At 37.9% G+C, this 25432-nt stretch overlaps 1 long non-coding RNA gene across 1 annotated transcript in view; it reads left to right on the forward strand.

The window, feature by feature from the left end:
• Positions 1–18315, forward strand: part of LOC103163633 — a 39920-nt gene extending 21605 nt beyond the window's left edge. Inside the window, exons 6-10 of the long non-coding RNA XR_003480291.2 lie at positions 1025–2284; positions 3022–3097; positions 4383–4530; positions 13783–14047; positions 16153–18315. This is a non-coding gene — a long non-coding RNA (uncharacterized LOC103163633). The remainder of the gene's footprint in view (positions 1–1024; positions 2285–3021; positions 3098–4382; positions 4531–13782; positions 14048–16152) is intronic.
• Positions 18316–25432: the final 7117 nt, after the last annotated feature.

The following is a 25432-nucleotide window of genomic DNA, read 5'->3' on the forward strand; positions in this document are numbered from 1 at the left end:
GAAGATTTGATACTCTGGCTTCTATGCTGCAATCAGGCATCAGCCATGTTAGTCATTATTTCAATCAAAGCTAATTTAGTCACTTACCTCCTTGTGTTCTTAATTTTATCTTAATTTGAAATAGAATATTCCTGTCTTTCATGCTAGATAGGCTAGGCATTTCAGAATAGCTTGGGTAGTAAACCATCATTGTTGTTGTTTCAAGAGGGGAACCATTTAGGATTTCTATCTTGAAAAACATTGGTTTTCTCTTGGAAGTCAACCTTGAGTCAGAAAAGGTATTAGGCCTTCCTGTGAAAGCTGTTTTAAAAGTTTCTGGGAGCAGTAGGAGTGAGCAATGTTACCTAGGATACTAAAGTCATACAGGATGAGGAAAGCCTAGTCGTAGATAATCTTGGAGGTATGACCGGGAAGGAAGGCAACAGGCATAAAAGAGAAGGCTGCTCAGTTGCTTTAGAGTTTTCATTGCTTTTATAAAGTTCATACCACCAAGCAGTTTGGTGAGGAAATGGGTTTATTTTGCTTACACTTTCACATCATAGTTCATCCAAGGAAGTCAGAGAGAGAGCTAAAAGCAGGAAGTTGGATGCAGGAACAGATGCAGAGGCATAGAAGAGTGCTGACTATATGAGCTTGTTTACTCACGGCTTGTTCAGCATGCTTTCTTATAACACCCAGGACCACCTGCGCAAGATTCGTGCCACCTGCCAGGCTTGGTGGCACATGCCTTTAATCCCAGCACTCAGGAGGCAGAGGCAGGTGGATCTCTGTGAGTTCGAGGCCAGCCTAGTGTACAGAGTGAGTGACAGGACAGGCTCCAAAGCAATACAGAGAAACCCTGTCGAAAATACAATAAATAAATAAATAAATAAATAAATAAATAATAAATAGATTAGTGCTGCCCACAGTAAGCTGGGCCACCCAACATCAATCTTCAATCAAGAAAATGCTCTAGAGACTTGGCTACAGGCTACTCCTTTGAAATAATTTTCTCAAATAAGACCCCTGCTTCTCTTCTTCCCAGGTAACCATGACTGATGTCCAGCTGGCATAAAAACTAACAAGTATACCCTGGGCCAAAGAAGCATGATGTGTGTGTGCCTCTGAGTGAGACTGCATTTTATACTATAATGAAAAAAAAAGTTGCAATCATTGGAAATAGATTAGTTGCTCTGCTCCAGAATGCATGACTAAAGAGAATAGGTACAGAGGGAAGTCAGATAATAGGTGACCAGGATTCTGTCAGGAGAAATGTGTCCCATAGTACAGTATGGTGATGATAGTTTGTAACAACTCATCTTTATGCAGAAGTAGAAGGAGTCCAAAGGCTCCAAACAGGAAGAAATAATAAGCATCTGCAACCTCTAATTATCTTGATTTGATCATTACATCTTGCAGACGTGAACTAAATTTCCATGGTTTATACTGTAGAGGTGTACAATTATTATGTGTTGGGCAAGAAGAGAAAATGAAATTGCAAGTGGAATGGCAGATAACACTGGGGACAAAAAAAATGGCAAATGTCAGATAATATAATTAGAAAAGACACCTGGAGGACAACAAACAAGGAAGATGTTTAAAACACTGAGAGATCACCTGAAAGAAAAGAAAAAAAGATAAAAAAAAACAATAGAGACAAGGAAGAGAAAATTAGGAAGGCAGCAATCTCACAGGAGAGATGGGGTAGAGACTGGGGAAAGGAAGGAAGGAAGCACCCCCAGTGCAATCAGGTGCCTCATTGTCTCTTGTTTAGCTGGGAGGTTGGAGATGGGAAGATGCAAGACTCTATGGAAATGATCTCCAGCCCTTGGGCACATGCTAATTACTGCCCATAGGGAGCCTCTGTGTTTGTTTCCTACTAATATAGAACAAGATGCGAAGATAGCAAGAGCAATGTTCCCAGGATCAGGGAAGTCAACCTGTATTACTAATGTTTGCTTGTAACTTTTTAGGTTTTTGTTGTTGTTGGGGCTTTTGTTTGTTTGCTTGTTTGTTTTTTTTTTCCAAATGGGATTTGATTTTCTCCTGAACTGTTTTAAAAAAAGATTTAAAGAAACAAAATATCTTCAATGGAATGTAATTTTTGTAAATAGCCAAAGACCAGATTTTCTATTTTTCCTTAGTCTCAGTCAGCAGGTACTGTGAACCAACTATGCGGAGATCCTTTAACAAGTATTTCAGAAGACTTTCAGTTAACTTCATAATGCTAGAAGATGGAAATCTCAGAGTGCTTGAAGGACTGCAGTGAAGTTCCCAGTGCGCAGTCTCACTCAAGAGCATCTTCGTATGTATATGTTCTGTGTTTGCAGATGTGTAAAAGGCAATTGAGATGGTTTCTCACAAGTATTTGTCAGTTTTGAAAGAATTACCTTTCAGTTGTTGAAGATACGTGAAGATGGACCTCCAAATTAATTCAGGTTTATGTTGATAACTTCAGTATCAGTCTGATTTCTTTCATGTAGATTTCCAGTGAATTACTTACTCAACACCTATCTTGTCAAAAATCACATGAAAAGGAAGAACCTCTTGCCAGTACAGATAAATAAGAACTAGTGACAGCATTTTCCAGAAACAGTGTGAGTTCTACTCCATTTTGAGCAAATAGAAGAAAAATGACCGAAGGGCAGACATAACCTGGCACCTCATAGCAAGCTTATCTGGGGAAAAGTGGCCTTCCTGTAGTTTGTACCTTCAGAGTTTCCCAAATGGCCATGTATTAAAGACATGATCCCATGAGCATGCTATTGAGAGACTATTATGAAGTAGGGCTGCATGGGCATTTAGGTCATTGGGGGCATGACTGTGGAGGACACTGTGGGACCCTGGTCCCCTTCTTGCTCTCTTCTCTTCTCTAAATACTTATGTAAGCAATTTTCATTCTGTGAAGCATTCCTCCAGGATGTGGCTCAACACCACAGGCCCAAAGCAACAGAACAAATTGGTTATGGATTGGAACCACAGTCACTGGGAGCTCAAATACACTTTTTGTGTTCATTATCTTTTGTATTTTGTTATATCAAGGAAACACTAGTCTCAAAGAAATCTTTGATGTTATGTGCCTGGATAACCTAAGAACTGACCTGGGACCAAAGCCACAGTAAGTATTTTCAATTGCCACACTTAATTATGTGGGCCATAACTGTAAGTCAGACAGAAACAATAGGATCATTTATCTTGAAGAAACATGAAAGTGCTGGTTTACAATTAGATTCTTATATTAACACATAATACAAAGGAACAGTAGATAAACATATACTCATATTTGATTGTACATACACATATACACATGTGTGTGTGCGTGCACATAACTTCATCCTAATTAATTTCTGGCTACAATCAAAGAAAGTTGACTTCCAAAGAAACCCTGTTCACTCCCTCACTTTCTCTAGCTGTTTACTGTCTCAGCTGGTTAAATGAATCGACAAACTAATTTATCTCTTTCTTCTTCTAACAGATCACAAAGATTCAGAAAGGGATGTTACAATGTCTAGTAGGCACCATTAATAAGGCCTCCTTATACAGTGAAATAAACAGAAGCAAAAGAGGTCATTATCAAACACACAAAAGTGTCTTCCAATTTGCAAGTAAACCACGAATATTAGGCTATTAAAATGAATGCAGTAAACATTGGGGGAATTTAGAAAATATTTTCTATTTAATTCAACAAATATGTGAGATATTTTAACCAGAAGCATCATAAAGAATATTTCTAATTTAGCAAGCAAATGACATTTCTCCACAATAATCTAAATATCTATCTTTATTTTCTTGTTTCCCATCTAAGCTTAAATATCTGGCAGGCAGAAATCACAAGATGTTTTTTCTAGTTTGGGCTTTCTGTCGGTTCAGTGTTATCTAAAATGTGTTTGCCATTCTCATTTAGCAAATGGAGAGAAAACATTCTATGAAGCCTTTGGATGAGTTACTATGAAGCTTACACAGTGTCATATACTTTGTGGAAGAGTCTAAACACAGTTTAATTTCTTTCCTTTCATTCCCCTGTCTTTTGTTTCTGTACATTCTCCCCTTGTCTGTTTTCGTTTTTTCCCCTACTTCATAGCTACATTTCTAAACCATGCTATATTTTCTCATTGCCATTCCATTCTCTACTTCACACAGCGCTAGCTCACTGCGGCCCTGTCATTTATTAAATTATTCTCCACCCAGATCGCTTTTCTTTCCTCCTCATCCTTTTTTCTGTATTGTCTTATGGGAGAGGAGAGCTACTGTTGGCCTTGAGAGTGCAGAGGTGGTCCCACCTCAGGTCCCTTGTACCGGCATACCCAGTTTTGTCTACATCTGTCCAGATCGTGCATTCTTTCAGGTGACCCCCCTTTTGACTTTTCATTATTTGTAATGTGAAGATATCATTTGTCCTTTAGGGAGTCTATACTGTGGAGAGGGAGTGCTTGTGGCTGCTATCTATGAAGTCCAACCTTACACTCATGAACCACTAATCTACCAAGGAAATGGCGAAGAAATTTAAAGAAAGACAGTGTGAAGAAGGAAGGGAATGATTCTCTCTGGAGGGTATATCATATTTCACTGTTTCTCCTCCCCATGCAGCTGGAGCCATACCTGGTTTAGAAACAGGGTTTTCTACTTTGAGTCCCTCCTGAGTTTGACCAAGTTCATTTTCTTAACCTCGGTTTGTCACATTTTCTAGAAATACTGATATTTAAAGAGGATAATGGATGTGAGACAATTAGCATAATGCCTAATTGGGCTGCTGAGGAGATGCTAATTCACACCGCTTTCAGGGTCTCCCATGGGAGTGATGGGAACTAAAAAGCACAACTGAAGCATATAGCTGAAAACCCCTTCCATTACCTATGCACCTACCTACCTTTGATCTGTTTTAATTCACAACTCCTTTCCTTTAGGAACCTGCTGAAGTTCCTAACAGTTGATATGAACTTCCCTTTTGACATTCAGAAACTGTAGTATGTTTTAAAATATTTATGAAGAGAAAATAACTCAGGATGGTCACTGAAGCAGACTCATTTCAATTCCGAATGCATGTCATAATCTTCAGTTACTGAAATGAATAACATACTAGAATTTTTTGAATAGAGGTGACAGGTGAGGTTTGGAGTGAGAACTGAGTGCATGTTGCACCTGTTATAAACACAGAAAAAGTATTAATTTCATAACTATTAATTAAATTTTTATTTCAGGGTTCCTGTGAGTAAGGCAGATTTTCTCTAGTTTGTATTTTTTCACTGCAAGGCTAATGTCTTAAATTTTGATATTTAGTATTCTTGCATATGTCAAAATGCATTCTAAGTCATATGTAAACATGTCATTTGCATGCTGATTAACTGTCACAATTTTCTCTTAATGAGCTCATAACTGAAACTGCACATAAATTGCAGCTGCACAGATTTCTACTCATACCCAAAGTTAATGTAAAATAATCATTTTTTTTCTGAAGAAAATCTGTGGCTAATGTGTAAATTACACATTTTGTTTATACGTGCCATATATTATGGATCTTAAATTGTGAATTTATTTATACACACAGCTTGGATTCTCAGATCAAGAATATAAATCCAGAAAGGTCAGATCCAGTCAATCTAAAATGCAAATTTAGTGTGCTCCAATCAAACACATTGGAAGCCCAAAGCTAGAGATTGCACTGTGGCATTACCCACATCGAGGCAGGCGAGGGTGCTGTTTCTCACAGGATTCTGAATGGATCTAGAAATAAATTGAGTGTGAGGCAACAAGCATCGGCTCACAAACTCAGCAACTCTGCAAATGTGTGTTCAGAGACCCCCAGAAACTTAACTGGCTCCATGCCAGCTGCTGGTGTCATACAGATTCCAGTTCCCTGCAAAATTTCAGAGGCTCAGAAAAGTTCTCCAGGAATGCTACCGTTTCTGTGTCATCTCAGAACTAGGCTACAGTGAATTTCAGTCTGAAAACCATTCAAGGAAATGCTTAGTCTTCATGTTAAAGCGTGCTTAGGGGTACCCAGGCCAATCTGGGGATTCAACACCCTCTCACCAGAATCCGAGGGTAAGTAAGGCTGCTGAATTTGCAGCCTTCAATCTCCAAGAAGCAGCTCCTAATATACAAGAAAGTTTAACTTTGAACTGTGGACTCTTTCATTCACATGTTTTTTAAAACTATAAAAGTTCATACTACAGCTAGCAAGATGTCTCCGCAGGTAAAAGCACTTTCTGTCAATGCTGACCACTGAGTTTGATCCTCAGGGTACACATGATAGAAGGACAGAACCAACCCCTGCAACTTGTCCTCTGGAGTTCACACTTGCAGATGGCACAAGCATATTTCCCCTCCCCCAACACACAAAGTAAATAAATACTTAATTGTAAATGGAGTTCTTAATTGGTCTAAGTAATAAAAACACAGAGTCAGATAGAGAGGAAAATGCAGAGACATCAGAGAGAAGGAGTGGGTGCCATGACCACACCTTACCTCCATAGCACCTCTGAAGACAAGAGAGCAAGTTCCTGTCTCTCCCTGATTATATCCTGTTTCCACCCAGCTAGCTCACACTTCCTGTCTGTCTGTGCAGACCTCCAGACCTCTATGGTTAGCTAGTGGCAAGGTCCATTCTTTGACCCTCAGACAGGCATTATTTGTACAAGCAAGATATCACCACACTTTATTTTTATTCCATTTTGGGTTTTTTATTTAAATTAGAAACAATTTTATTTTACATATCAATTCCAGTTTCCTCTCCTTCCCATCCTCCCTTTTCTCCCAACCCCCCCATCCCACTTCCTATCCACTCCCCAGGGAGAGTGAGGCCTTCCATAGGGGTTTATCAAAGTCTGTCACATCATTTGGGGAGGGGCCTAGGCCCTCCCCAATATATTTAGGCTGAGAGAGTATGGCTCTATGGAGGTATAAATACTAGTTCCACTGCCAGTCATCTAAGTTCAGGAGGCCTGAATGGGTCCTATGCTGGTTCCCCAGCTGTCTGCCTGGGGTCCATTAGCTCCCACTTGCTCAGGTCAGCTGTCACACTTTATAAAGTTCATAGTCACTGGGAGTTTGAAAAGTTGAACTATCTCATTAAAGAGTAATTTTGCCTGTGTATAAATATGGACTCACAGAATCTTCTTACCTTCTTTTATTCTGTGTTAATTTGTAATAACTGCCCCTAGTTTCTCCTCTTTATCAAAATATTATTGATATCATAGACACTCATATTTATTTGATTAACGAGAGTCAACACTGCCCACTCACCAGCATTATCTAGCTACAAAGTGACTATATTAGCAACATGAGTACCTTTGTCAAAGAATTGTCTTCCTTAACTGTATTCTGATGAGTTAGTATTCTGTGTCATGCTACAGAGCCTTTGAGGTACTCATCGTTGAGGTCACTGTCACTAATCCCCAAGTAAAACTGTTGTGTTATTCTGTATAGTGAACTTATGTTTTTCTTGGTTTCTGCACTGAAATATATTTTTAAGTCAATAATGACTTATGATAGAATGAATGGCATAGTTTATATTGAATTTGACTTCAGACATAAGTAATAATATCATCTGAAAGCAGATTATCACATTGAAATGATGGCATTGCTCTTTATGTTTCTAGCATTTATGAAATAACAAGGAGAGAGTTTTATGTTTTTAAGGAAAAAAAGAAGAATCCAAGTGACATTTTACTGACACATCACTGCTTTTCTGTTCCTTCAAATAAACTCTTCAGTTAGGGAGGCGGTTTTCAAATTAGAGAAAAGAGCAAGAGACTGAAGAGACCTGGACCCTAACTCTATCACTCCTTGGCTATAGCAATGCGCTCTTCATTTTCTATGTGACTCTCAGACTAGAGCTGTCAAAGGCACACGATGAGGCATAGCAGATGTATGCAAAGACCATTGGAGGGAGAACTCAGTAGTATTCAAACTTATGCTATGTTCAATAGAAAAATAGAAAGTGTATGTATCAATAGCTGTATCTGTACATACAGCAAACATCTATTATAGGTAAGGATTACATTCATACAAAGGGTCACATAAGGCAATGTAGGAAAACAGGGAATGAATGTTAAGGAAGATAAAAGCAGTTTATGAGTGATGGATAGTAATAATTCTCTTTTCATTTTCTTCATGGTAAAATTGCTTCCAAGTCTTTTTGCATATAATATATATATATATATATATATATATCATTCATTCCATGGAATCATACTTTGTTCATTTATAAAATTAAATTAAGAACATTTGTGACAAGTCAGATAATAAAATATGTTTTATTACTATTTTTGCCCAGCATTAAATGACTTACACAATGTAGCTTTGCCTACAGCTTGAACTAGTGTACTTACAGCCTGATTTCAGGGACACAGCTTTGCTGCCTCCATTTTCTCTGCCTCCTCTTCTGCCTGCCTTTCCCCATCTTCTTCTATTTTGGGCAGGCCATCGTGTTTTTTAATAACGGGATGTTTCTTGATCCCTTTATCTTTTCTATCATATGTATATGCTTTTGTTTTTCCTTATTTTTCTCTCAGCCTTCCATATTTCCATTTTCCTTTCCTGATTTTTCTTTTTGTATCTCCTTTCTTCTTCCTTCACTTGGAGGAGTGATGTGTGTGTGTGTGTGTGTGTGTGTGTGTGTGTGTGTGTGTGTGTGCTTCTAGTTTCACTCTAAAAGCGGATATGTTTAATTGCATCTATGACTTAAAAAAATCAAAAGCAAAGTGGGTATAAGCATGATGTGTAGTTGGATGTGCTATGTATGTGACTACATGTCACATCTGTGTTTTATCACTCTGATAGCTGGCTAGATCAGAGCAATAGTCTAAGACAATGCCAGCTGTCTCCTTTTTGCCCTTCCAGATTCACTTTCCACTTTTCTTTAGTGCACTAACTCTATCAGTGGACAGGTGATGGACATGCCTGGCCTGCTACCTTCCTCCTGATGAGACCTTGTGAGTGTACCCATGTGTTTAAATCCATTGAACTGATCCCACGAAAGAGCCTCAGATAAATCTTCATCATGCTGTTGAAAAAAAATAAACAGCACAAATGAAATCTTGTGTTATCTTTAGGCTTTAGCAGATGGAGCCAAGGGAAGTTATAGGAGGAAGATTGTTCCTCTGTGAAAATTGGTCTACTTCCACCCACCCCCCACCCCACCCCCCGAATCCTGGTAACCTCTATTTACTTCATCTGTGTTTGGGTTCCCATATGGTCACTTGAATTTCCCAGACACCTTACTTTGTACTTATATCTGTGATAAACCAACTTTGGTCAACATACCATAGTTTGAGTACATGTCTTCTACTAGTCTTGGTGTACACAGCAATATTAATTTCACTCATTCATTCATTTGTTTGACAAACAGCCCTCCAATATGCCTACTAAGTGGCAGGAATGGAACCATAATGGAACATATATAGAATAGACATAAACTATCAAAGCCTTTGATCTCAAAGAGATTAAAATATAGAGTATAACAGCCTACCTTTGTGGGTGAGTAATTTGAACGATGTTAATTTTTTAAAATGATATATTTGATCTAATGTAGCTCAAGCTTAATATAAATATCACTTAAGCATTGTGCATGATTGCCTTTCCTTCATAATATACTTTATAACAGACATTGTGTTGAAAAACACATGGGAGTAGCAGGTGCAGATATTTTCAGATAAGAACATAGTAATTAGCTACTAATAAGTTCCACCTGGCTAGAGGCACAAACCAGGTCTGTAATAACTTTTTCAAACAGACTAGTTCAAAAGTGTGTATACATCATGGTCTGAGTGTTCTCTTTGGAGGTATCTATTTTTGTCACTATTTCTTTGCAAGGATTTCATATTTTAATGTGTACACATTTAATGAATTGCCATTATCAGAGAAAATAAATCCACACAAATTTTCTTAAAACGTAACGAATGTTACATGATTTATTCATATTAAGATATTTAACTGATCCTAGCTACAACCACACTGGGTTACCTCATAACCATCAGGATAGTTGCTGATTGACGAAACTAGATCCCTCACAAATTATTGGTGAGACAGTGACTCTGTTACAATGGAGAAAAAACATAAAATTACCATATGGCCCAGCCATTCTACTTCTGGATACATATACCAAAGTATTGAAAGCAACACAACAAAGCATTATTTACATATACATATCCATAGGACCATTATTAACTGTGGTGATATATTGGTTATGATTTAATAAAGCTTGCCTAAAGATCAGAGAAACAAAGCATCCAGCCACTAGAGAGTTCTTACCTTTATTAATGCTCAGACTGAAGGGGTGATCCACTGAACCTCACATTGTGTCTCCAGAGTGCATTGCTCTCTACCAAGCCTCAGAATCCTAGACTGTTTTCTGAGGCTGCAATGAGGTGCTTATATACTCTCTAGTGCTGGGATTTAAGGCATGAGCTCTGTTTCTCTTTTAGACTAATTCACTCTCATGTAACCCTGGGTGACCTTGAACTCACAGAGATCCATCTGCCTCTGTCTCCTGAGTTCTGGGATTAACCATTTGCCACCACTCCTCAGCTGCTATGGCTTGTGGCCAGCTTTGCATTCCCATCCCCAGGAAAGCTTTATTAAATCATAAACAATATATCACCACAATTAACTACAGCCAAGAGGTAGAAATAGCCTGTATGTCTATAGATGGGTGAAAGATTATGCTAAAACATAATGTAGCATACAAACACAATGGAATATTAATCATCCTAAAAAAGAAAAATCCACATTACATGTTAAAACAAGGCTGAGCCTTGAAGACATGCTAAGTGAATAAAGACAGTTGCAGAAATACAAATACTGTATGACTCAGTGCAGATGGACCATCCATGGTAGTCTAATTCATAAAAAAAAATAGAATGGTAGTGTCTAGAAATAAAGAGGCAGTGAGGGTTGTTTTAATAGATATATTTACATATGGAATTGTGCAAGAAGAAAAGTTCTGAGGTAGATTGCAGAATAATGAAAATGTACTTAAACTCTTGACTTAAACTTGAACTTAAATAGGGTAAAACCATATATATGTATATGTATATATATGCAAATATATGCAATATATGCAAATACATATGCAAATATATGTGTGTGTGTGGAAAGTTACACACACACATTTCTAATTTTTGTATATTGTATCTTGCAACCTTAAGTAAGAATTTCTAATTTTAAATTTTGAAACTGCTTAATAATTAATGTCATAGTTTGAAAAGAAACATATGGCAGAAATTTTAGCTGACCTTCATGCCTTTGTCTCTCCTCTGACACTCAGAAGGAAAATTTTCAGAAGAAGCTATAATTTCAAAGTTTCCTGGGTAAAATGAAAACATTCTATTTCTTCTGTAACCTGTTGAGTATAACTCAGTTTTAACTTTAAAATTATTCCAGAAGTTTAGCTTCATAAAACACAAAAACATAAACAACAACAAAAAAACATGCTTAGGGTAGAGAGAGTGAAAGAGCCAGAGGAGTTAGAGGCCACCAGAAAAACAAGGCCCCCTAAACACAGCAGCACTGATACACATACGAACTCAAAGACTGTGGCAGCAAGCACAAGACCTGGGCCTGCATGAGTGTGCATGGGATCCCAGTGCAGACAGGAGAAATGTATCCAATTCCACGTCACTAACCCAGACACCATCTTCATGATAACCACTTCTTGATAACCACTGGCAAATTAAAAATTAGTTTTGCCCAAGGGAGTCTAACTGGAAAAAAACAAACCACTCTTAAGGGTAGGCTGCATGTCCAACAGTAGATGGCCAACACAAAACAACTCAAAGGCATTTTTGGAGCTTTCTTTTGGAGGTTTTCATAATGTTTTTCACTTGCAAGTTCTTTGCATATATTTCATGGCTTCTGGTTTTGTGTTTTTATGAGATTCCTGTGTATACAAATGTGTGTCTCTGCATCTATACGTGTTTCCTATGCTTTTTCTCTGGCTGTTTTTCTTTTGTTGGTTTTTTTTCCTATCGTGATATTTTGATTTTGCTTTATTTTACTTCATGATTATTCTTTAGATGCCTTGTTTGCTAAGGAGAGACAGAAAGGGTGTGGCTCCAGATGGGAGATGAGACAGTGAGGAAGTGGCAGTGGAGGGGAAGCGGAAATCATAATCAGAATATATTTGGTGGAAAAATACATTTTCAATAAAATTAAGAAAAACATACTTAGCTTATAGAGAAATTTTCTAATGAATGGAATCTAAGCAGATTTTTGATGTCAGGGAAAATATCACAGCATGCATCCAGAATGTCTGAACATACAGTATAGCACTTGTGGTCTGTCAAGTCTCCTTGTATTCCTGCTGTGTGAAGAGGTTAGAAGACCACTGTTTTTGTCTTTACCCCTCTGGCTCCTACAACAACAGAATCAACTGACCAGGCTCACAGTGACTCACAGAGACTGGACTGACATCCAGGGAGGCTCTACCGGTCTGACCTAGGTCCTCTGCATATATCTTACAGTTGTATAACTTGGTGTTCTTTGGGGACTCCTATTGATGGGAGCAGGGGTTGTTTCTGACTCCTTTGCCTGATTTTGGGACCCTTTTCCTCCTGCTGGTTTGTGTTGTCCAGTATTAGTATGAGGGGAAGGGCCTACGCTTATTGCAATATGATATGCCATGTTTGGTTGATGACCCTGGGAGGTCTGTCCATTTCTGAAGGGAAAGGTAGGAGTAGTGGATCTGGGTGTAGGGGGAGGGACTGGGAGGAGAAGAAGGAAGGGAAACAGCAGTCAGGATGTAATATATGAGAGAAGAATTTTTTAAAAAATCACTGTTTTGGATAAACACTAGACTTTATTTGCTACTACCACAGACATTTAGAATCAAATATTCATTAACATTTTCATGTCAAAGAGAAAGTAAATAAAGCACCAGAAAAATTTAGGGACAAAGATTTACTTGAGGAAATTAGAAACTACTGATTCTAAGTTCGCAGATGTCCATGTTAAAAGAAGTGAGTCAGAATTCTTTGACTAATAGAAGAAAGAGACAAATTATGTTATCATTAATTTCTAGGTGTTGATTATTCTGCCATTATCTATATGTGCCATATATGTTACCTCTCCTTTCATGCGTGAGTCTCATCTGAGAACATCTGCCTTGTTTTCCTTGTTCATCCTTTAAGTACATATGTTACTGTATAATTTCTATTATGCTTACCTACTTTAATTCTTCCATATATTGTTCCTCCTCACTAACCACAATTTTTAGTTTTTAGATGGGCCATATGTGACCTTATGAGCCCTGTATCTTATCTAGGGTTTCTATTGCTGTGAAGAGGCACCATGACCTTCATGGCAACTCTTATAAAGAAAAAACATTTAAATAAGGTGGTGGCTTACATTTTCAAAGGTTTAGTCCATTATCATCATGGTGTGACATGGTGTCTTCAGGTATACATGATGCTGGAGAAGTAACTGAGTGTCCTACATCTTGATATGCAGGCAACAGGAAGTGGTCTGAGATTGGGCAGTAACTTGAGCATATATGAGAGCTCAAAGCCCTCCTTCACATAACACACTTCCTCCAATAAGACTGCACCCACTCCAACAAAGCCACACCTCCTAAGAATGCCACTCCCTTTGGTGGCCATTTTCTTTCAAGCCACCACACATTGTTTCTAACCTTGATAATAATCCTTTTAAAATATCTCATTGCACTTATTTTAAAGGCAAGAAGTGTATGACCAATCCCTAGAAGGTTCCCTAGTAAATGATTTGCACTAGTTGTTTGCACAGAAATGTTCTGCCTATAGAGATTTCAGAAAGCATTTTGTTCATTTTTGTTCTTTGCTTTTTTAGTGATGCATCATCCGCCTGCTCTGCATAAATGAGAAGAAGCCAAGAACCAGGATGCTGTTACTTCTTTCCACAGTGTATGAGCTCCTAGAACAGTACCTACAGCTACCACAGATGCCACCATGTATTGGATAAGTGAGTGCCTGAATCAAACCATGAATAAAGTTCAATAAAAAAAAATACAGCACATGATCCCTGACTTTCATACCCCATTTTGATGGACTGCACCCTACTGAAGGTTGGATACATTGATACACCTTCTTAAAAGGTAATGTTAACAATGACTTAGGATTCTCTATCCCTCCAAACCAGAAAACAGAATTCAAAGGTTATGTAAATAGAGAAAGATATTTATTTTAATGGAGAGCTCAAGCATAATCAGACTGCCATGTTCGCGGTCTGAAGGGTAGTCTATCAGAGTACTGAGATCCAGGACAAGCTGGTGTCACCGCTGAAGGCCAGCATGCACAAGGTTGAGGAGACTTAGACTTTTGCTAGGGTCAGATTTTGTTTCCATCAGGCTTTCATCTCACTGAAGTGGCCCACTTCAACTATGAAGAGCACATAGATGAACTCAAATGCAAAAACTTGATATTAGTTTCATTCAGAAATGCTATCACAAAATGCTTCTTATAGTATCTCCCCATGAAACTCATTGTCACAGTTTCACCTTAGTGAAATAACTTCTATCAGAAGGCATTCTGAAATGTAAAGATTTAAATGTTCTGTGAATGTTACATGAACAGCTCTTCATTTGCCATTAGTCTTCATGAGGTGAGTAAACAGAATGTCATAATCACTGAGCTTATTCACATGCATACTTTATAGACATGCCTAACACCACATAGATACTTTCATGTATAACATGAAAAGAAACCCCCTCCAATCTTGGCACTCAGTGTCACAATTATACCTTTGTGGGTCAATATTTTTCTTAGGCTCCATTCTCTCATAATGTTGGTCTTTGCCAGAACACAGAGGAGTTTAGCAGAATCTCTTTAGTTTGAATGAGTAATTGTAATGCCCAGAGCCTCAGTTTCTTTAATTCTGAAACTAATGTAACAGCTTTCATGCTGTCCCAATGGGATGGTGACTTGGTTGACAGGATGAAATGAAACATCCAGGGCAAGTGTTGACAGAATTCAGAGACAGAATTCAGAGACAGAGAAGGAGAACAGTTGCACAAAACAGAAGGTAATACAGTGGATTTAGGGGGCAGCTATGGCCTTGAATACTCCCGACGTCCCTGTGGGTGACACAACCTGAAGAGAGGAAGGATACAGTCTGGTGTGGGGAGCTTCCTCTACTGTCATCAAAGGACACACACACATACATACGCAGGCACACACACACACGCGCACGCGCGCACACACACACACACACACACACACACACAGCCTGGCTGGTCTGGGGATTCTGGCTTCATGCCTAACTCCTCACTAGGTGCAAATAGCTAGCACAAAATAAAATTATCACTTTCTTGAGTATTTACATGGGTGACATGAAGTGAGCTTCTGTATTGCAGGATCAGGCCTTAGTAAGTCTAGGCTTCAAACTCAGTGAAGATGCCTCCTGCAAGCAATGTTCACAAAAATCAAACACGGAAATTCCTTGAACAAAACTATATATGTGTGTGTGTGTGTGTGTGTGTGTGTGTGTGTGTGTGTGTGTGTTTGTATATGTATATATATTATATATATTGTATGTTTAGAGTTTTCATATTCACTTTTGCATGTAACTGATGTTGGCAGTTGCAGAACATCTTACTATACAGCAAGAAGCAATACTAATAGCCTTAAAGCTGATGGTTTGCATATTTGATTTGTTTTAGAGCAAGAATTCTCTTTGTTCTTTTCATGTTAAAATATCAAATCATACCATTTCTAAATACAAGTCCTACATGCTAGCCATGCATTAAACTACATTATGACACACATGAAAAGATGCAAAACTTTTAGCTTTGTATTTATGCATACATGTGGTTAACACTTCCTTATGTATGATGCCATATTTGTGCTTTCCACATTTAATATGTAAAAAGGCTTTATATCTGTTTCTGCTAAACACAACAACCCCTGGAGCCCATCACTGTGCATTGGAGTGGTAGAAATCTGATAAATATTTGTAAAACAGATGATAAATATGAACCATGTATAAAATCATGTAATGTCAGCCATGTATTTGTACTACTGGATCATCAGAAGAAATATAGGGGATTTTTTAAGTTGATCTGTGTGGTAATTTTAAATCAAGAGATGCTAGTGCATGTCCTTCCTGTGCTTTTGATTTCTTAGGACACTTACTAATTCACCAAATGCCTTCAATGAAAATGTTAGCATTTTCTTTGACATTGTCTTTCCCTAACACCCTCAGGGAGAAGAATGGCCAGCCTGACTCTCTCTGACAGATCAACCATGGCATGTCTACTCTGATGGAAAATTCTTCTCCCTAAAGGCTTTGCCTCTCCTGCAGAGAAGGCTCATGAGCAAATGCTGTCATCAGCAGCCATGCATTGGTGAAGACACACAGTGGAAGATCCCAGGCTTTGTTCCAACTCAGAGATTTTAGCAGAAACCCAAGAAGACTCTTTAGAATATTGACTATCAACAAAAACAACAACCTTCCCCTACATCCTGAGGCTGCCCGTGTCGTTGTGGTTTTATTATTTGTTCGTGGTTCTCTATTGAAGAACAACTGATTTGTCTCTTGTATTTTCAAGGATACATCCATGTGAAAGGGATTTTAAAGCTACAGCATGGGATTTTACATCTTTTTTTACACAGCCTGTTTCATACCTCTTGGTTTAAAGTGATCAAAAGAAGCCTTTCCTGTAACTGGGACAATAGGCATATCAAGCTTCCTGATGTAAATATTTTTCTTTTGCCTTTTATATACACAGAAACACTAATTTACAAAATTACTCAACATTATAATGAATGAATCCAATACTATATGTTACATATTCAATACCAACCATATGAGGAACATTAATATTTGTGTTTTTAAATGCATAAAACAATAAGCTGTGGCAATAACCCTATTTTCTGCCTGAGAATCCCAAAATTAAGATAATGTTTGTATTTGACCATGTAGTGAATTCTCCATGAAAATGGCAGCAATTAGAACAGTAAAACTATTGAACATGAGTGAATGATGCACCCAGGGAAATTGTTTTGAGGCTGTGGTAATTTATGCATACCAATTCCTTTTCAGTAATTAAGGAAGGGTTTAGGAGAAAGGAAATTTTGTAGACCAAATATAAGAATCAGGAAGACAGGTACCATGAAACTATTGATATGCTGCCATCAGTCTGAGTAGCTGTTTAACTAAAGGGCGATTATTTTAAAGTTGTTAGTATATACCTTAATTTAGTATCATTTTTTGATACTAAAACATATAAATGCTTATTCATTAACCTTTTAAGATGTGGCCAAGAACACGGGTTCCACTGCTGAATCAAACACCTCTTTCTGCTTTCTGCTTTGTGTGTGTATGATGCATTTATATGTATTAGTGTACACATGTGAGTATATACATGTGTACATACACATGTATGTGTGTGTAGGCCAGAAGTCAGAGTCAGTTGCCTTTCTTTGTGAATCTATGGCCCATTTATTTTTTGAGGCAGGATCTCTCACTGAACCTGTGACAGATTGACTTGGCATTACAAGCTAGCTGGCCAGCTCCAGTTTTCCACCAGTTTCTGCCTCCTCGGCACTACAAGATCATGGGGGCCCACTAGGCCCACCTTTTTACCTGGCACTGGGTATCCAAACTTAGGTCCTCATTCTTACCGAGAAAATATTTTACTGATTACCCTATCTCCTTAGTTCCTTCCATTCTCTTCCTTGTACAAGCGATATTATAACACGTTATTTACATTTCCAGTTGGAATCTCACTTGAGTGAAAACACTAATGAAGGAATCTGGAAACATAAGTGTTTGAACTTCTTACAATATTTTGTCATCATCTTGAATATAATTTAAAACATTTTAAATTGACTCTATAAAATGTTCAAAACAAATAACTGCTTTCTCAGTCACATCTCATTTCTTTATATAATGCTCACTTAGATAACTATAGTGACAAGTACAACTGGATTTCACAGATAAGGAAACTGATTTTTCAGGCAAAACGAGTCAGTGCTAGAAAGACAAATACAGCATGTTTTCTTTCATATATAGTATCTAGATTTAACAACAACAGAAAGGCACAGAAGTAGATTGTTTAAAAAGAGGAAGGGACAAGCAAGATAGGAAATGGACGGTAATGAAGTAGGGGAGGATAACTATAACTAAGGTACTTTACATACACATGTATGGAAATATCGTAATAGCACTCATTATTTAGTAAGATTAATATATCCTAATGAGAATGAATGGACTAAAAGTGGGATGGGAATAAGATGTCTGACCTTATTGGCTGTGTGGGACTCAAACATAAACAGTTAGCAGAGAAATGTTTGCTTGTGTATGTACACATACTAGGGAATGCAACCATGAGAGCATAACAATTATGAAAGGGTGTACACCTTGAGAGAAAGATCCAAGAAAAGACAAAGACAATCCCCAAATTTTTCTTTTATTCTGTATTACATCAATTGGCTTTTTGATACAACACAGAAACACTAAAGCTTAGTTAAATAATATGCTTGGATTTTAGAGGAGGAAAGCCAAATCCACCTCTAAATCCAGCATTGGTTTAATTGAATAGGGACTAGGAAATAAAGAGAAATAGAGTTTTTTGAGAGACAGCTGTGGAAAGTTTACCGTATGGCACATTCCTTGTATTTGATGGTTATAGCTACCTTTTCTTCTTAAGTATCCACCCGCCACACCTCCTCGACTGCACTGGATCCAACTTGCTCCATTTCAACTGACACTCCAGCCAGAGGTTCGGGTACTGACTTCAATCAAGTTGAGGATTTCAAGCGAGATCGTCAATCAAATGAATCCCATCTAACATGGACTGGATACTAACATTTTCTTTCTACAGGACCCCACATGACTATCATCGTCCCATTTCAGCAGGAAGTAACTTGGAGAATACTACGCCCCCTTTCCCCATTGTTGTCACTTAGGAATAGCTTCCTATTGTTTATGGTTCGGTTTGGAAGGAGATGTTCAGGCTTGGACACCTCTTTCAGATGACTTTAGGGTTTAGTTAAAATAGATAGTTAGGAGGTGACATAAGCAGATTGTTGTATCTTCTTATATTTTACCTTTATACTGTTAAGTTTTAATCCTCTTTTAGACTAAAAGGGGAATTGTAGGGGAAGCTGTAGCCACGCCTTCTTAGGGGCTGGCTACAGGAGTACCTGAGCAGGCTTGTGAGGGCGTGGTCAGAGTGAGTAGGGGGACTGCGTTTCGTTTTTGGTTTCTCTTTGCTGCTTGCTGTACAGACTACCACCGGCTGGCTGGTTCGCTCTGTAAGTAAGGCTTTTCCCTATTAAATACCCTTATATTTCTACCTGACTCCGTATTGGTGATTTCCCACTATAAAGTTCCAATAGACAGTGTTAACAAAAATGTCCCAGTATATTGTTGAGTAGCCCACCAATGATTCAGCAGACCATATAGTATGGGTGGAATGAAGAGCAATGGGGAGTCCACCAATTGCTTAATTCTGACGATGCAGTTTTCTTTAAAACATTGATGTATTTCTGGTTTCATGAACAGTATATTTATTATAGAGATATAAAAATATACACACAATGTACCATTTAGAAAAATACTACAAAAAATTTAAACATTTGTACAATATTTCTAAGTCCATAGTCTTTTGGGGGCCTGGAGAAATGGCTCAGCACTTAAGAACACTTCCTACTCTTGCAAGGGACCCCAGTTTTGTTCCCAGCATCAATACCTGTTAGCTCACAACCACCTGTAAGCTCAACATTGATTGATCCAACACCTTCTGAACTGTGCAGATACTCTACAGATGCCTACCCTCTGTTCTCTCTCTCTCTCTCTCTCTCTCTCTCTCTCTCTCTCTCTCTTTTTCATACACACATACACATTCACTCATACTCTCATAATTAAAATAAAATAATAATAAAATAACAGTTTGGTTTTTCATAATCTTTTATGAATGGATCAGTACAGTACCATCATTTAAGCACAGTCTGAGTTAGTATTTAATAATTTATATATAATATCAAAATGGGGCAGTATATATCCATAAGGAGACATTATTTTTATAGTTCTTAATGATTTGTATCAATATGAAAACTATAGGTAGATCTCTGGGTCATCCAGGCTCTGGGTTCTGGCACTCCAGGCAGTGTCAGGGGTGGGCTTACTCTTGAGGCATGGGTCTGAGGCTAGACCAATCATTGGTTGGCCACTCCCAAAATCTCTGTGCCACCCTTACCCTAGCACATCCCACAGGCAGGGCAGACTGTAAGTTGAAGGTTATGTGGCTGGGCTCATGTCCCAGTTCTTCCATTTGAAGTTTTGCCTGGTCACATGTGATGGCCAGTTTAGACTGCATGTCTGCTATTGCTAGGAGTCTTGACTGGGGCCCTCCTTGTAGATTCCTGGGAGTTTCCCTTGCATCAGGTTTCTATCTGACCCCAAAATGCACCCCGTTGTCATCTTTTTCAGTAATCTTCCCCTCCATCCATCCCCAACCTATGTTCCCATCCCTACCTACTGGTGTCCACCCATGAGATGTCTTCTATTTCCCCTTTCCAAGGAGATGCAAGTGTCCTCTCTTGAGCATCTCTGGGCTCTGGATTGTAGCATGGTCATCCCGTACTTTACAGCTAATATCCACTTCTAAGTGACTACATACCATGCTTGTCTTTCAGGGTTTGGGTTGCATCATTCAGGATAATTTTTTTTTCTTTTCACATCCATTTGCCTTCAAATTTCATGATGTCATTATTTTTAACAGCTAAGTAATACTCCACTGAGTAAATTCACCACGTTTTCTTTATCCATTCTTTGGTTGAGGGACATTTAGGTTATTTTCAGGTAACAGGTTTTCTCCCAAGGTTGGTACCACTGGGAAATGGTGCAAATACAACTTCCCTTTCTGTAGCAGCTACACAGAGGGCTACACCGCTAACTGGGCATTGTGATTTAATGGTCCAGCTGAGAAGGGATAATGATGTAATTTTTACCCTTCTTCTTGGCATCTACGGAATTAATCTGTTAATGGAGAAAACCCTATATGGGTGATGGACACAACATAATATTGCTTATTGGCCGGGCAGTGGTGGCTCATGCCTTTAATCCCAGCACTTGGCAGGTGGATCTCTGTGAGTTCCGAGACCAGCTTTGTCTACAAAAGCTAATTCTAGGACAACTTCCAAAGCCACAGAGAAACCCTGACTCCAAAAAAAATTACAAATTAAAAATAATATTGCTTATTGATGTAAAAGCAAGAAAAATAAAGTAAAATAAAAAATTTTATCCAGCTAGATGGTAGTGGCACATGCCTTTAATCCCAGCACCCAGTGGGCAGAGGCAGATAGATTTCTGTGAATTCAAGGCCAGGAAATTACAGGACAGTCAGAGCTGGTACACAGAGAAAACAGGTAGGGAAAAACAAAAACAAACAAACAAAAACCAAAGCAAAACCAAAACAAACCACCGCAAAAAGAAAAGAAAAAACAAAACCTTTATCTAGATTTACATATCCAGGATCAAGGAAAGCTACTAAGTTTGTAAACCCCACTATTATGTAAGTCCACAATGTATACTGGTGTATATATTTTCCACGTTACTTTTTTTTCTGCCGCCAGGACAGCATTTAGAGTGAAGGAAGGGGATGTGCCTTCTCCTGCTCAGAGAACCCTCTCCTCCTGGGTAGAGCCCATTTCCTTTGTCCATGAATGTGCTTCCCTGCCTAGCACAGCTGCAATGTAGCCATGCAAGCTGTGTGCAGCTTAGCTTGCACAGCTTCTCTGACTACACATGGCAAGTCCAGGGATAGTCATGTGACCATGTTGAGCCCCCTACCTAGAATATTAGAAATAAATAATTAGGTCATTCTCTTTCTTTTTTGACTAGCTTTCTCAAAGCTCAAAGACCTGTTGGCAGGCATATTTTAGCACATGCCTGAGGTACAATGGCAACCAGAATGCAGAAAGAAAGAACAAAGCTGTATCAGAAAGCAAAGACGAAAAGATTGTTTCGAGCCCAAACATTTTCCTAAGCCCTGCTGCACTCTATTGCTACAGGGAATTCTGTAGCAGCTCTGGTGGGGCCCTGCTCTTGGTTGAAAATTAATAGCGTATGAGTTCATTCATAAAAGCCCTCCATGACTCTCTACTCCGTCTCTGCCTCTACACCTAGCCTCTACACCTAGCCGCACTGTACTCTTGTCAATTTGCTAGTTTTATCCTGCCGTCTGTTTATCCAATTGCTCTGTCTTTCCTCCCTCCCATTCCCATCTGCACTAATTCTCGGCTTAAAATACTCTTCTTCATAGACATCTATGCGTCGTGGCCTGCGGTCTTTGTAAGATCATTTTGCTGTCTTCCCAGCATTCCTTATTCTATTCTGCTGCTAATTTTTCAAATGGTGTCTTCTAAGGAATTGCCCGCGTTTTATGAGTTCTGTGTTTCAGGAGGTCCTGGAGGATTCTGGCCACAGTGGCTTTGTTCATAGCTCACTGATGCATGTGGACCCTGTACAGCACAGTACCTCACTGTACTGAGATAGACAGTAAATGTTGTTCAATAAAACACTGGTGTGAGTGTAAAGATCCTCAGATTTAGCTCAACTGGGTCTCTAGGTTAAACAAAGACCTTCAATAGCCTTCCAATTAACAGTTTACCTAAGTTAAAATATTAACTTTTCCCAAGGGATAAAAACTCTCTTACAAGGTTCCTAAGGATGCTAAAATGTGTGTGGATCCGTGTGCTCCATCTTTTCCCCCAGTCTTTTCTGGATCAGTTCTTCTTTCCCCAATGCCAATAACAGACTTCACAAAAATAATTTTATTTATAAAGGGAGAGGACTTGACTGTAAATGAAATTATATGGGCTCCTTCTCCTTCCTCTTCAATGTCTATACCCATGATGCACCTTCTGCAGAAAAGTTCTGCTTCTGATGACTTTACTCACAACACCTTTGGTTTTTTTTGAAGGGGGGTTCTTTTTTGTTTTTGTTTTTTAATGGTTTCCTTCCTTCCATTTCATTTGGCTGGAACCGTAAGCGATTAAGAAGTTAAACCCATAGACTGGCTCTCAGTTTCCTTATCTTAGAAATGACTGGGTTATAGTCTCATTACTTTTTAATTTCTTGTAGTGGCTGAATTCATTTCTCAATAAAGCTCCTTTGTGAAATCTGATATTAACATTAGTGGACATTTTATGATAGATAAAATCTCTCTCTCCCACTGAACTAAAAAGCACTTTGGAATCTGGGAGAGGAAAGTGCTCTTTATTGCACAGCTCAGACAGGCCAACCTCTGGACACCTTGGGATCACCAGGACCACTTCTTTAAACCTAAAAATGAAAGGAGTTGTCTTAAGTATCTACATCAAAATAAAAATAGTTATCTTAGCTGTCATAATTTGATCACATTTGGCCAAACTTGGAAAAATTTCAATTTAATATTCAAAATTTCTATGATTGCTCAATTTGTTGTCAAGATACTACCCAGTTGTTCCCTTTGGCTATCTCGAATGGATTAAAATGTAGTATGAAGCAGATCTCTCCACCATGAGCACTTGCCATGAATGCCCCTCATTTGGATTTTAACTCCAAGAAAGAACATACTCTGGGTTGAAAGCCTAATAAACTTAAAAGTGAATCAGGCGGATTATACTGAATGCATTTTCCTTTTGTTGATCTGCTTGTAGAATTGAATTTTACACAAGCAAACCTCATTCTAATACCATTTATATTTCAACTATGAATCAAGAAAATAATTGCTAGAAGTGTCAAGGTACAAGGCTTCAATGTATTCATTGAATTGATTTCTTTGCCATAGCTAAAATTTAATAGGTTGCCAAGAGATCCAAGTCACTGGGGTATTCACATTTCAATTCTGTGCCAACCTACCTCACTCTTTGGCTTTTCATATACACACGAATGCCCTTCCCCACTCACTAGCTCAGTATATAAAGATTACATTACAGTCATAATGCTGAAGATTCAAATTAGCCATGCATTTGTTGTTTTCTACAGTGACTCCTGATTCTGCAGTTTGGCTTTGTGTTGCCTTTGAGTTTGTATATTATCAACTCACTTAAGCAAAATGCTTGGTAGAACAATTTCAAGAACAATCTTATTGACAGAACTTACACTTGCATTCACATCAAAGGAGAAAGAAGCAAAATGTATTTGATATTGCAATTCCTCTGGATGATTCTTTCAAAATTCTATTTACAATAATATTCAAAAGGACTAATACTAAAGTAATGCAATTACTAGAGACAATCTGTCACTTGTGCGACCACGACAGACTGAAGCCTGAGAGTCTCTGGGCTCCTGTTTAGATGATGATAGGTTCAAGGCTGATAAGCATCAAAGTATCTGTTTCTCTTTGGATTTTCATCGAAAAAAAGAGGCTGTCTCTTGAGCATTTGCATCCATAAAAAAATTGGAAACATTTGGTCATGTATGTGTTAATTCATCTTAAATTTGGTATCTTTTTGCATTCTCCGATTTTCACATGGTGTAGTATCATGGGACAAACATTTTATATAGCCCAAGAACTATATGTTTTTCTGCTGTAAAGGATAATTTTCATTAAAAAATATTTTATTTTGTTATTCTTTTGACACAGGGTCTTGTGTACCTCAAGATGCCCCAAATATAAATACTCTAATTTTGTTTTTTATAATATAGGTATAATTATGTTGATGTTATAGCTCTAACAAAAACTATTTTCCTACTAACTCTAATTAAGCTTTCATATGTGAAAAATAATGTATAGAATAATAGGTGGCTGAATGAACACAGAGAATTTAAGCAGAGAATTTGCAATCACAAATTGTCAAGATCAAAATAAGACAGTTGAATCTCAGATAATGATCTATTGGCAGCATGTTAAAAGTCCTCTTGTGAATATAGTGTTTGATTAATTATTTGAAGCATAAATGGAAGAAAATTATTTGAGAAATGAATTGGCCACTGCATAAATCATCTTCTGTTCAATGATGTATCTTAAAACTTGAAATAGTAATTTACTTTAATATGTTTTATTTCAGCACACCACACACTAAATGGAGTGTAATAGATTTTATAGAAATACTGAGACATGTAATAATTTTACATGTACTCTTTTTTTTTATAAGAGTCAGTACTGTGCAATACAAAGCTTATGGAATGCTGACATGGAAAATACCCATGACCAAAAGCAGTCCTTTGTGTAGAGATAACTGACCTCAGCTTTAGTATAGACACTGAGTAGCTAACTTTTCTGATATTTACTTCTAAAGTAGAAACCACTGAAATAGATGAGCTGTGATTATTCCTATTTTTAAAATTATAGCAACAGCTGAGAGAAGCATTGGAGAAGCATTTGAAAGGCATTTGTTTTACTTCTTTTTTTTTAATGCATTCTAAACTTTCTTAGAAAATAAGCCCATTAATTCAGACTTTTATTTATCACACGTTACCCATTAAGGCTTATATATTTTTAATGGTGTTTAAATTTTGCTAAAAATTACAAATAACTGAACTAGCAATG

Source organism: Cricetulus griseus (genome assembly GCF_003668045.3).
Source record: "Cricetulus griseus strain 17A/GY chromosome 1 unlocalized genomic scaffold, alternate assembly CriGri-PICRH-1.0 chr1_0, whole genome shotgun sequence".
Taxonomy (NCBI): Eukaryota; Metazoa; Chordata; class Mammalia; order Rodentia; family Cricetidae; genus Cricetulus; species Cricetulus griseus.